Raw genomic sequence first — 14,407 nt, 5'->3', positions numbered from 1 at the left:
ATTCTTTGATTATAAGGCTTAGGCGTAGGGATGTAAATGAATAGCCGAAATCCGTTTTCGTATCCGTGTCTGTATCTGTTTAGCATTATCCGAATCCGTCTGGAAGTTAAACGGATACGGATACGGATAGGCTATAGCTATCCGAAAAGCTATATTTACATGTAAACGGATAAAATATACGATTCGTATCTGTGTCTGTATCCGTTTAGCACTATCCGAATCCGTTCGAAAGCTAATCGGATGCGGATGCGGATATAACACTATCTGAGTCGAATCCGATCTATTTACATCCCTACTTAGGCGCATGTAACTCTTTTCCCTCGTATGGGGCAATACTTTTTCTTTTGACCTTTTCAACTCTCTTTTTATGGTTGAGATTAAAGATTCCAATCTATTAGTTGAGTAAGGGAGCTAGCATACCTGATACCTAACCTGCTAGCATACCCACCATTTTCCCTGTCTAATAATAGTATTAAGGAATTTAAGGGAGAATCCGCCAAGACACATGGGGGTGGGCGAAATGACCACCCTGCCCCGCTAAATGGAGGCCCCATGTGTCTGGGTGCAGGCTGCACTGCGGCACAGAGAACATCAGCCCTAATATTAATATGGGAACAAGAACTCATGAGTTTATCTCTCTCCTCCCTATTTGAAAAGACAGTTCTGCCCCCTTGTTTGAAGGAGGAGAGAGATAGACACATGGGAGTGCTGGCGTAGGCCACACTCTCGGACAGAAATCTACTTCCCTATTAATATAATGAAAAAAGGTTAGGTATGCTAGCACCTTATGTGTCTATCTCTCTCTTCCTCCCTTCTAAGGGTAAGGGAATTATTTCAAAGTGGGGGAAGAGAGAGAGATTGACACATAGGGTGCTAACTGCAGCAATAGTAGCAGCTTTCGATTCAATACTCCATAACGGTGGTAATCCCTTCTGGAGAGAGAGGGAAAGACCGATGGATTCGATTCCCAGCATTTCCATGACTAATTCAGCGGCTGAAGTACTAGAATGATATTCCTTGAATGCTGCAACGCCATTAATGGCGCAATTGATCAGATTAGAGCCCGAGCCCTCGCTGGTACAAAGGATTTCATATAGGAGAATATTGGTTCCGGCTCAATTTTAAAGGCTATCAATGGCCGATCATAATAAGAATTGCATCTGAATGTCGTCGATAGCAGAGAAGACTGATTACATTTGAAACTAATAAGGGAAGGAGTAGTTTTTGGGTAGATAGTAGTGATGATGGGCTTTTGTGTTGTTGTTGTTGTTGTTGGAGAAGAGGTAGGAGGGATCTCGATGATGGACTTCAAACTGATGAACGCCATTAATTCCCCCCGACTTTCTTCAAATGGAGGTACCGTCGTGTTGCAGAGTCGACGGTGATTTGGTGTTTAGGGATTTTTGGCGGGAGGGGGAGGGAGGGAGGGAGGTTTGCATTAAGGAATGCAATTAGATTTAAGACTTTAATTCCCTTAACTAATTATTGAATGAGTATCACTTACTTAGAACCAAAACAATGAGATATCGAAGTAGGTTGATAGGTCCCTAACACTTAATTGATCATGTCATGAACATGTCCATGGCATGAATCCAGACTTCCCTTAACAAAATTACTTGGACCAATGGATACCTAATAAGGCAAAAAAAGAAAGGGTTTTCTTTTCCCAAGTGAACAAAGTTCTATTCCCTGCGCAGCTGGCTTGGAGGGGACATGAGATTCCGCCTCAGAAAGCGAGGTCTCGTGATCAAAACTTCGTTGCTGCATAAGTTCTTGGGGCCACCTGCCCGTGGCTGACTAGGGCTCAGAAGCTCCCGGTTCGTGCATGGCGCGGGGGCCATGTACGACAATTATAAAAAAAAATAATAATAAAAAAAAAAAAGAAGTTCTATTCCCTAGGCTCCGTTTGTTTCGGCTTGAAAAATTTTACTTCAAAAAATTTGGATTGATCGAATACTCTGACCAATAGATAATCGACCGTTTACAATGCTACTACCCGATTAAGCCCATTCAGCCCAATTATAGATAACTTAAGGACTGCTTGTAGTCTAATTAGCCTGATTAAAGCTTGATTATAATCCGATTAGCTAAATTACCCTGAGTCCGATTATAAATTAGTAACCAATTGACCGAATAGAAATGTATCTATTCCCTGGCTTGATTATGGATTAGAAACCAACCGACCGAATAGAAATGTATCTATGCCCTGGCCTATGAGGCTCGCGATTTCCTAAATAGATAAAAATTGTACAAACCTTAAATTGGTGATGACCAATTAGCACTATTGAAATCGTTTGGATCCGACCAGTTGACACTTGACACCCTTATATATGTGCCATATGTGCCCTATTTTCCCCACCCCCTCTGTAACCCCAAATACCCTCTGATGTGGGTGGACCAAAAAAGACAACCTGTTCCATCACCCAAAAAAAAAAAAAAAAAAAAAAAAAAAAAAAATTTTGTGAGTGAAAATTTTGGCTGCATTTGGTGTGCATTCTTGGAATGCTTTCCAGTGCGATTTTGTATTAAAAAACAACTATTTTTATCATCCAAGAATGCAAAATTGACCTGGAATGTATACCAAACATAGATCATGTACTTAATTTAACAAACTCGTTTGGATCCGACCAGTTGACACTTGACACCCTTATATATGTGCCATATGTGCCCTATTTTCCCCACCCCTCTGTAACCCCAAATACCCTCTGATGTGGGTGGACCAAAAAAGACAACCTGTTCCATCACCCAAAAAAAAAAAAAAAAAAAAAAAATTTTGTGAGTGAAAATTTTGGCTGCATTTGTGCATTCTTGGAATGCTTTCCAGTGCGATTTTGTATTAAAAACAACTATTTTTATCATCCAAGAATCAAAATGACCGGAATGTATACCAAACATAGATCATGACTTAATTTAACAAATGTTTACACCTTATTTTTGGTCTATTTCGGTCAATAGAGAAATAGACCGAAATATATTTCGTCAAGACACATGTTAATTAGTGACCGAAAAATGATCAATGATTGAAAATGGTTAGAAAACGGTCAGTAATCGAAAATGGTCAGAAAATGATCAGTGACCGAAAACGGTCAGAAAACGATTAGTGACCAAAAACGGTCAATGACCGATAAAAAGAAAATTTCAAAACAAAGGAAGGGACCCACAAATAAATCAAACAAGTCTTATCTTTTATATGTTATTGTCTTTTATCTTAAAAGTAGTGTAATGTAGATTTCATCCATCAACATGTCTTTTGGCTTGTTTCAAAAGACATCCATTATCATCAAGTTGTAAGCTTCATCAGTTTCGGATTTAGGAAAGTTGTAATGACTTCGACAAATATGTTCTGTGAAATAAGTAATTTGATTTCTTCTTCTTCTTCTTGGCATTACAATCCTTGTATTTTTAAAGAAAAGTCCTTAGATTACCAAGGCACTGGTGGAACCCACTCTTTGATTCAATTCATTTCGTTGCATCTTCAATTCACGTCGTCGATGCTGAATTTAGTGGAAACACAAACAAAAATTCAATTTATGTATTTAATTGAATCAACAATTCCCAGATGAGGATTGGAATAGTTTTAATTCTACTTAGTTTCTGTGTCTGTTGATTGGCTTTTTCTTTTCACAACAAACCATAATGGGCAAGAGAACGTTGCTTGGTTGTGTAGCCTTCATCAGCTTGAGGCTAATAAGAGGGCACAGGGCCATCAATATATATGAGATTCTTTATTTTATGAGCATGGAATGGTACTTTTGCACCTTCTTGTGTCTAACCGAAGCCTTCATGCAGCTTGGCAACATTTTTCTGGTCAATAATAAAATAGAATGTTGTTTTGTTTTGTTATTTCAAGATTAGTATGAGCATGGTTCATAATCTCGGATTGGATAAGTCAATTTTGGCCGGATTTGATCAGTATCGATCAAGATCGATCCGATCCACCTATACGATAAAGATAAAACGATAAAAAATTAGATTTTTTTTTAACAAAAAAAAAACAGGGGTAAAAGTATCATATTTGCCTACATGCTTAGGCAATCATATTGTTGAAACCAAATATCAAAAGTGGTGCATTCATTCTGATATGAAGCCTAGGTGAAGGTTGAAATAAAGTACGAAGAAGATTAAATCCCAAAAAAGAATGTGTGGACCACATTCAAACCGTGTTAATATATTCTACTGATAGAAAATGAGCAGAGGAAGGCCACGTGCATATGCAACTGTTCAGAATTCCTTCTTTATCTCTTAACTTCTAAAAACAAGCTCACCCTGTTGAATGAACCTAACCTCTATTAATGGGAGATGATATATTTGTGGATCTTTTTGAATTCTGGAATATGGAGTTTTGCTGTGTGGGGTTGGGGTTCGGAATTCATAGACCACAAATACAATTATTTAATTTTGAGGTCTCTCTCTCTCTCTCTCTCTCTCAATATGGAAAATCTCTGACTTCACCACGTTACTTTGATGAACCTCTTCCCCCTAAAATTTTGAATCTATTTATTTAGGTTCTCATCTAAATCATGTAAGAGTAAATTACTCCCCCCTCCCCTCGATTATGCTCTAATGACAAACCCCTCCCCTAGCTATTGAGTAATAATTCGTCCCTCCCCTACATTAACAAGAATCTATCAATCGTATTTATTCCATTAAAAATGGCTATTAAGTGATGACTTCATCTTAAATACATTTATTTAAACCCCAAACTATCCTTATATTTGTATTATTACAATAATACCCTTGAGCGAGAGGACAGGCTCACAGCACCATCATCTTTTTCCCCATTTCTCGATTCTTCTTCTATTGTCTTCGTTTAGTTTTCTTCCAAAAAACACAGAAAGAGGGAGGGAGAGAAAGAAACAGAGATGAATACAAAGGGGTTTGAGATCAGTTTTTCTGGTTTTCAAAAGCAAGAAAGGTTTTCAGACTTTGCCCAAAAACAAAAAGGGTTTTCAGACAGCAGGTTTCTTCTTCGTTTGAAGAAGAGAACGAAACAGTGAGAGCATAAGAGATTCCAAACTCAGAGGCTTTGGGATTTGTGATTCAGGATTTCTCCCATATCCTCATTGAATCCTTCTCAAAACCACAATCACTGCTCATTCCTCCGTTTTATTGGTAATTTCTTTCCTTCTTAGGGTTTCAAACCCAATTCGGTGAAGAGGAATTTGGATTCAGTAACCTCTTGCATGTTTTGACTTGAGATTCCTATGTTGATAGAGGTTAAAGCCATGATTCCCTCCTTTTGAATCTCAAAAAATTGTAAATTTTTTTGTCATTTTTCAACAGCCAGTCTGGGTCAGTACTCTGTTTATGAATGTGGTTTCATTTTTTGATTAATGTCTTTGCTTCCCTTACAAGAGTTTTTCCTTTACATTTTGGACACTTTGCCTCTATCTGATGAAAACCTTCTTGGGTTTTCAACTATTGTGGACGATTTCAACAATGGGGTTTGATTCGTTTGAAGCGGCTTATGGTGCGCAAATGCTTGAAGTTGAGTGGGATGATTCTTCTTTGAATCCATCAAAGAACATGGAAATAGCCTCACGACACAAGTTCTCTAAGAGGTAGTTGATTCCATCAGAATTTTTTCACTTTATCTCTTCTTTTTGTATTTAATTTTGGAAGTATTTCGTTTTGGGTTTGCAGGTTTTGGGGAAACGATTTGGGGAAGGTGAGGTCTAGCTCTGTTGGTTGCTTCGGTTGTGATCTTGATTGGGGTTGGTGGGTGTATGATATTTAAGATTTGGAGGAGGAAGGAGGAAGGGCATGGGATATTCAAGAAGAAGGAATAGGGGCTGTTTCAGCTCCTCATCTTCACTCTCTCTTGTCTGAAGGTTGGAGACGATAGAGCAAGGAGAGAGAAGTTAGAATGTTTTAAGACAAACTGTGAAAGGGTAATATAGTCTTTTTCCATCACTTAACCGCCATTTTTAACGAAATGGGTACAGTTGATAGAATCTGGTTAATGCAGGGGAGGGGAGAGTTATTACTCAATACCCAGGGGAGGGGTTTGTCATTAGAGCATAATCGAGGGGAGGGGGGAGTAATTTACTCATCATATAAGCTCCATTTATTTTATATGGGAAATTCAAATATTTTCTTGAAAAGTGAAAATATATTTGGGAAAAGTTTTCATACACGGTCGTGTAAACCGTATATATGAGAGGGTGGGAGTTTCAAGGTATTAATTAATGGGTGGGGATTTATGACTTTTCCAACTCTTTGTGAGAGGCCCTCTCACATACACGGCTTACACAGCCGTGTCAGCCGTGTATGAAAACTTTCCCCTTCATATAATGTTGAGTTTTTGTGTTTTTTACCATAAGCTTTATAACTCCATAAGTAGACGGATGCCCACGGTAACCTATTTCATTTTGGAAAACATAAAAAAAAAAAAACTAAAGCGAAAAAGAACTCTACAGGAGAGTGTGGCTCATGCCCCAAATACGGAAGGGAAACGAAATGATTTGGTGCAAATGCCTCTCCTAGTGATGCTTCCTCACACACTCTGTTTGGCCTAGGAGTACTCATGCTCTAGATCTTTATCCCTTTCAGTTCCCCAATGCCTCTAATAAGGGGGCGCAATGACCACCCTACTTCTGCCCGAACACTCTGCTGGATAGTGTCCACCTTCCTTATTTGAGGTATTGGGAACTGGGCCGAGCAAGGAACAGGAGGAGATAATTTTTCGTCTTGCTCTTCCACAGAGAACTCTTCCCCTTAGAAAAAATTCAACGGCAAGGGCTTAACCACATGACACATCAGCCAAAAACCCCAACCATGTCATTGATTGTACCTCAAAATAAGAAAAAGAAAAATACAGGTCTCTTTTTTTTTTCGGGTAAGTAGGTCTCGTGAAGTCTTGCTAATTGAAGAGCGTGTGAGTGTGTGACACGCCTGAAACTATAGCTGAAATAGCAAGACACAAAAGAGAGGAAAAAAGTAAGGAGAGAGAGAGGATCACGAAGGGTACAACGAGGTTTCTTCTCTTTGTTATTCTTCTATATAAACCAGCTTCAACAGGCCTTAAGTTTCCACCAAATCATCAAAGCAATAAAGATGCAGATCAAGAAGAAGGTGGTTGTTGTTTTTGCTCAATCGCTTCCATTGGAGTGCCAAAGCTAGGTGCCATTAACCCTCTCAAGAACCAAGGCAAGTGTGGTAAGAATTTGATTCTAAAGATACCCAATAGGTTAAATTGAGATTACAATTACTGGTTCTTGTGGGTTTGATTTAAGTTGCTAGATTATTGATGGATCGATGTTGAGATCTCTTATTTCATGTTATGTTACAGGTAATTGCTGGGATTTTTCAAGTATTGCTGGAGTTGAGGGCATAAACCAAATCAAGACCAACAAGCTCCTCTCCCTATTTGAGCAGATTCAGGTTGTAATGGAGGCATGTCTCACCATAGCAGAGAACTATGGCTGGGTCTTCTGATGCATCAAAGGTAGATTAATCTCTACAATCTTGACTCTACTCTTGGGATTCCAGATTAATAAGTTGGTTCACTTGGCTGGTTTGGCTCAAATCTTCGTGGTTTTGCAGGGGATTAATGCTCCTATGGTGGATCAGGATCGTCTCAAGGGAGCCCAGCGCCCAGGGTGCTGCCAGGGGGCATCCAGCGGCTGAGCTGTGCCGCACACATTTTGGTGCATGCCTAGGGATGTGTGCCGCACAGCTCAACGGCTGGCAGCAACCTGGGCGTGCTGGGCTCCCTGGAGACGAGCTAAATTCTAATTGGATGGACTTCAAGACAGTGTCTGCCAACAACGAGGTTGCGCTTGGGAGAAATTAATATTGTACGAGTGGGTGCATATCACTGTGCGAGAGCATGGACAGTGTGAGAAACTGGTCTTGGTCTAGAATTGTTAGTTGCTAGAGCTCGACGCATTGGGAACCAGACATATGAAGAAGTACGGATCTTTTATCCCCTCCAGTTCCCTGCCCGGTACAATTCTTGCAATTCCTCACATAGGGGGCTGAAAATGACCACCTTTCCCCCTGCCTTGGTGAGGTCTACCCTCCTCTTATTAGAAGCACTTGAAAACTGTACCAAACAGAGAATATAGGAGATACTTGATGATTATACAGAAAATCTTATTCTTGGGTCCAAATAACTATTGTCCTTATTCAATCAATGGCCCCAGCTATGGCTACCGGTGTTACTGCAAGGATGGTTTTGAAGGCAACCATCTTTCTAGTAACACCGATAATCATAGCTGGGACCATTGAATCAGAACAATAGCTATTTGGACCTCAAGTATAAGATTTTTTTTATAATCATCAAGTATTTCTTTACATTTCTGTTTCCCAATTGGTTGAGTTCTAGCAACAACCAATTCCAGAGCAAGACCACCCGTCCAAAAATTGAATCAAAATGTAGGCCATGGTGTTGTATCCAATGGCTATGAAACTAATGACAAAAGGCTAAGCAATATCAGAAGATTCAGATCCATGGCTAGATTTAGATTAGATGTATAATTTTATATTTTAATCTGTAACCTGAATCCGGGTATGTCCCTCCCTCTTTGTGTTCCTTATTTGGTTTGATTCATATTAAGAAAATCGAACGGGTCGGCCCGAGTTCCAGATAATATCTGAGTTTTTAAAAAAAAAAATAAATCTGTAACCTGAATTTATAAAAAAAATAATATGATTTTACCATACATGTGATTGAACTGTGACATCACAACTTTATGTTAAAATGACATTTTTATTTTGTTTTCTCTGTAATTAAAATGACATTAGCAATACCTACAATAATGGCTATTTGCAAACTAATGTTTTTGGTACAGCGAGTGCCATTTCCTGCCCTAACTTTTTTTTTTGGTAGAAATTTCCTTCCCTAACCGTGGTTAAACATATTTCACCCAAAAAAAGGGCCCCGAAAAATAGAATAATTATATTTCACGGCTATTTGTAAAACCACCGGCCGTTACATAAATTATTTACATAATAAAAAAATAAGTTTTTTATTAATTAAAAATAAAACTATACCATTTAGGAGTAGTTTATAGAGAATTCCCTTATGTATTAAATTATGGTAATTTTAAACCGTCGAAAAAGATATACCCAATGGCTGTGGTTTTAAAACGGATAAATTACATGTCACCCCCTGGTTTTCAATCGAAACTCAAATCAATTCCTTATTTCTTAAAAAACTCAAATCACCCTTCTAGTCTACTGTTAGTTATTGGTGTAAAAGGACTATTTTATTCTTGTACTAAAACACTAGAATTAAATTTATAATACTACTCTTCCTTCATCTTCAATCTATACCCCTTTCCTGCAACTCAGCTTGCAGCACCGCCACCGCCGCCCCCGTCGACGCACTTCATGGGGAAAGGTGAAGATTCAATGAACCAGCTTAAAGGGAAAAACCTCTACAGCCAAATCTCTTTATTTTTTAATCTCGTTTCTTCCCTTCTTCTAGGAGGATGGAGTTGAGCTATATGAACCAGCTTGTCTCGGGCGGTATAACCGTGGACGACAACGACTATACCCAAGATGTCATTGGTTGAGAGAGGGATCCAGGATTGGGTGAAGAGCTTCATGCCTCTGGCGTTGGCTTAGAGGAGTGAGAGACGAAGTTTGATATGGAAGAAAGAGGGATAAAAATCAGTTTAATTAAACCCCACGCAAACAATGATCTCTCTCTCTGTCTCTCTTGCTTCTATGGTATTGCGTCATACAATGGAATAAAGAATCAAGTCCATATTGTTGACGCCTACAACCTTCGCACCGCAACTACTCAACAGAGCAGAGATGTTGGAGGCCGCATCACTGGCGGTGGCGCCACCGCTCTTAGGGAGGAGGTTGTGGTTGCCGTTAGGGTTGGAAGGAGGGTGGTAGTACATCTTTGCCGTCTGAGGACAGTGAGAGTGGAAGCAAGCAACGATCCTCACCCCTGCATCCAGTATCTCTACATACTTCCCCATCTCTACTCTCCCTTTTCTCTGTCTCTGATGCTTCAATTTCTCCTCTCTGCTGAAAAATTAAAATATGTGGAGAAGATTGAAGAAGGGAAGAGAAAGAAAAAGGAACAAAAATAAAAGAAAGATGTTAAAACTTAGAGCAGATCCCATATATCAGAGTCCATGAGAGTTCAGGTGGAGAAAGTAAACCTCTTAAGTATTTCCGGTGAACTTTGCTTGAGATTGAGTTGCAGGTCTGAGGAATTGGATGAATTTGGGGTTTTTTAGTTACAAGGGTAAAATAGTAAATCAACACTAGTCAAGGGTAGTTTATGGATTTAAATTTATTTAACTGGCTGACATCATCACTTAACAGCATAAAACTAATGTTAGGGACTAATTTATCATATTGGGGTCTAAACCTGGGGGTGATTAGAGTTTTTTCAAAAACTAGAGGGTGATTTAAGTTTCGATTGAAAATCAGGGGGTGATGTGTAATTTACCCTTTTAAAAAATCACCGTGAAAGATAAGATACACAATTGGATTTTTTTTTTCTTACGAAAAACTTAAAAATATTAACTAAACCAAAAGAAAATCACAAACATTGTCCTTAACACAAGTAAAGTTAAGGGTGTTAATCGGTTCGGTTCGGTTCAAACCATTTAATTAAATGGTCTCAACTTTGAAGCCATAACCGAACCATTTATTAAACGGTTCGATTTGGTTCGGTAAACGGTTTATATTTGCTTTTGCCACATTTATGTACATTTAAGAATGTTAAACGGTTCGGTTCAAACCGTTTAACTAAATGGTCTCAACTTTGAAACCATAACCGAACCATTTATTAAACGGTTTCAATTTTAAACGATTTGGTTCGGTAAACGGTTTCTATTTGCTTTTGCCACATTTATGTTCATTTAAGAGTGTTAAATGGTTCGATTCAGTTCAATTCAAACATGTTGCGTATGAAAACCTCCGTCACTCGATTCACCCATGAATGAGCCTGTAAAAATCGAGTTAGCACAAGAAAGCTGGTGTAACTCCGGCCAAGGACTTTCAGATGCTTAAGTTAGGTCTCCAAAGCAACAGCAATTCAACTTAGTGAAAAGTGAGCCGAGCGTTTGAGCTCTATACGTGAGTAATTATAGGATGAGAATAGGACGATAGAGAAGAGTCCTCGTATGACAAGAGTCTTATTTTTGGTAGGAGTCTGTCAAGCGGAGTCGTATTTGGATGTGGACTCTTTACTTGGTAAGAGTCCTTAACCGAGTGTGATACGATTCCATCTTTGGATGGCAATCCGGTTGGATGGGCATATCCCGCGAATGTCGGGGCGCCTGACGTGGCTCCGTGATCCACATTACCCGAGCTCGGCTCGGGGCTTCTACCCAATGGTCGACGCCCTAGTGGTCGGCCAGGCCGACGGTTCTAGCAACTTGGTTGAGCTGTCAACCATGGAGATCTCGATAGCCGAACCAAGGACGCATGTCTCGACTGGTGGGTCACAGATGGAGATATCAGCTTTATCGTCCGACCATGAGAGACTCGGCCACGTTGTCGACAATGAGGACTCAACCATATTACCGATCACGGGGGACTCGGTCACATTGCCGACCCTGGAGGGCTCGACCATATTATCGGCCACAGAGGACTCGGCCACGTTGCCGACCTCTTGAGGCTCGACCATGTTTATCGGCCATGGAGGACTCGGCCACGTTGCCGACCTCATAGGGCTCGACCATGTTATCGACCATGGAGGACTCGGCCACGTTGCCAGTTGGCTGGCTTTTGTTTCTCACCTGGCCAAATCGGTTCGGTTCGGCTCGGCCTCGGACAGACCACGCGTGTCACACTCCTATCCCGACAAGGGATAAAGTACAATATCAGGGTATGATTGGGGTGACACACGTCATCCCACCTCACCGCCAGGATCTCGATGCAGTGGTCAACTCACAGTCATAAACCAATATTAAAATACAATAATATCAGAGTGCGAAAGACAAAGGAATATTACATTCCAAGATAGGTCAAAGTTTGCGGAAGCGTAAATGAAATAATTATAAGATGTTCATTGGCTAATGATAATAAGTAACATAGTTACAACATTCCTATGACCATAAAGTAGCTACCAAAAAGGTAAAACATAAAATGTTATACAAAGCACAATGCTCTAAAAAAATAATAAAAAGGGAACGATCCCAAGTAATAGTACAGCCCGTAGGCACAATCATCATGGGCAACCATCGTCATGATCCTTAGTCACGGTCTCTGGCTCCACAGTAATCATCTGCATCCAAATCTAAAAAGAATGTGTACACGGGAGTTAGTTCCACCAAGCTAGTGAGAGAGAAAAGGGGATGCACAATCACACAATCACAAATAGTCCATGGTGTATACCATTATTAATTCATTTACCACCTAACACACAATGCTAAGTCAATGGGTATATGCTACTACAATAACTCGGGAAGACACTGTGGATCCTTCCATTCTCACCACAATGCAACCTCAATTATTACTATGGAGCCCCCGCCGATCGTAGTCATCACCACCCAGAGGCAGACCCCGATAACCATTACTACCCCTAGCCTAGCCTATCTAACTCTCCACAAGCGGCAGGTGCTCTGGCTACCCAACACCTAAACCCCTGTTGGTAAGGGTCGTAGCATAGGGAACTAAGCCTAACCACAGATATACTACATGAATCCTATCGTGTTGAGAGGTACATCCGGATGTGTCAACGTTCCATTCCATCTAACCCCCGGGTACCAGCACAACACGGCGCATACAGGCAAGAATGAGATGCAATATACAATTCCACGTAATCCAGGGGTTCCGGTGCCAGTACTTCCCGGCACCGTAACCCAACACAAATTCATATCATCCAAATCATCATCATCGAATAAGAATAATTGCAAATATGCAATCATGCTTGAATGATAATGTCACAATATAATTCATAAATGCATGAATAAGCAATAGTAAACAAGCTCAAACAGTCACCCAAACCCACTCACCAATTACTTCAAATAGAATTTGTATAAGAGCAACGATTCCCGCTCAAAATCACTCCATTGCACATATGTTGGCGCCTATGGAAGTGAATAAGAGTGTGAGAGAGAGTAGGGGAGGCCTCATAGAGAAACCCCACAGTTTACATAAGTTATAAGCCTTAAAAACTGCGTCGGAGGCAACGTCGGACTCAGCAGAGATCTGCCTCCGACCTTGAGTCCGACCTTCACTGCAAGCTCTGGCCACATCGGAGGCAATGTCGGACTCAGCAGGCTTGCCTCCGACCTTGAGTCCGACCTTCCTTGCAGGCTCAGGCCACATCGGAGGCAACATCGGACTCAGCAGGCTTGCCTCCGACCTTGAGTCTGACCTTCCCTACAGGCTCAGGCCACATCGGAGGCAACATCGGACTCACGTAGTCTTGCCTTCGACCTTGAGTCCGACCTTCCCTGCAGGCTTAGGACACATTGGAGGCAACATCGGACTCACGCAGACTCTGCCTCCGATGCAACCCAGGTGTGATTTCAAGGTCTTTAAAAGCCCAGAGTTGTCCCATTTGGTTCTCTAAGCCTTAAGGGACTAGGGAGGGGGTGTCTTGGAGTCTATTTGGGTCTTAGAAACACCCAACATCCAAAGATTTAAAGGGGTTTAAAGGATCAAAAGCTCAAAAATCCAGATTTGGGATTTTCTTTGGTGGTTGAAGCTTTAGAATCAAATAGATTCAGCAAGAGGTCAAATAGAGGTCTTTATAGGATTATAATACATTAATGGAGTCCCAAAAACATAGCTTAAAGTAAACCATTCGGTTTCAAGAGGAAACCCAAACTCAAGACTGAAAACAGGTGAGCCATCTAAGCTCAAAAAGAAGGACATGGGGGGCCTTCCAAGCTCAACCGAAAAGAGAAAAGAGAAGGGAGAGAGGCAAGAGGGTTCTTGGCCTACTTGATTTGACGTACACAGGAGGTCCTCCTTGTAGATCCAAGCTCAAGCAGCCGATCCCACCTTCTTCTCCTTCTTCTCCTCCTTCTTCTCCTTCTTCTCCTCCTTGCTGCCTCCTCTCTTCAAAGCTCTCCTCTCCTTTAACGATTAGGTTAGGAAAGAAAAAAAAGAGAAAGACTAAGGAATAGTCTTACCCATCTCTTTCATATAGAAAATCACCTTTATTGGCCTATTTGGATAAGGCCCCATAAGTGTAACCTAGGGTCTGTTTGGATAGGGTCAAACAACCATCCAACCCTACACAAGCTTTAAAAAATCCTCACTTGGGCCCCAAGGCCCACATAAGGTCAAGTTAATAAAAAGGGGTAAGGGTAGGGTCAAATATGGCAGGACACCAATAGCACCTTAGCCACAGGGTCTCACCCATAAGAGTCCTTGTCAGTAGCATTGGATGCAGGGTCGGAGGCAGCCAGTAACCTTGCATCCAATGCGAGTAGGAAGGTGGTTCCCACCATAAGAGGTCAGGGCCTTTGGACCATAC

This window comes from Telopea speciosissima, chromosome 10 (assembly GCF_018873765.1).
Source record: "Telopea speciosissima isolate NSW1024214 ecotype Mountain lineage chromosome 10, Tspe_v1, whole genome shotgun sequence".
NCBI lineage: Eukaryota > Viridiplantae > Streptophyta > Magnoliopsida > Proteales > Proteaceae > Telopea > Telopea speciosissima.
The sequence above is the reverse complement of the archived record's forward strand: the minus strand, read 5'-3'. Positions refer to the sequence as shown.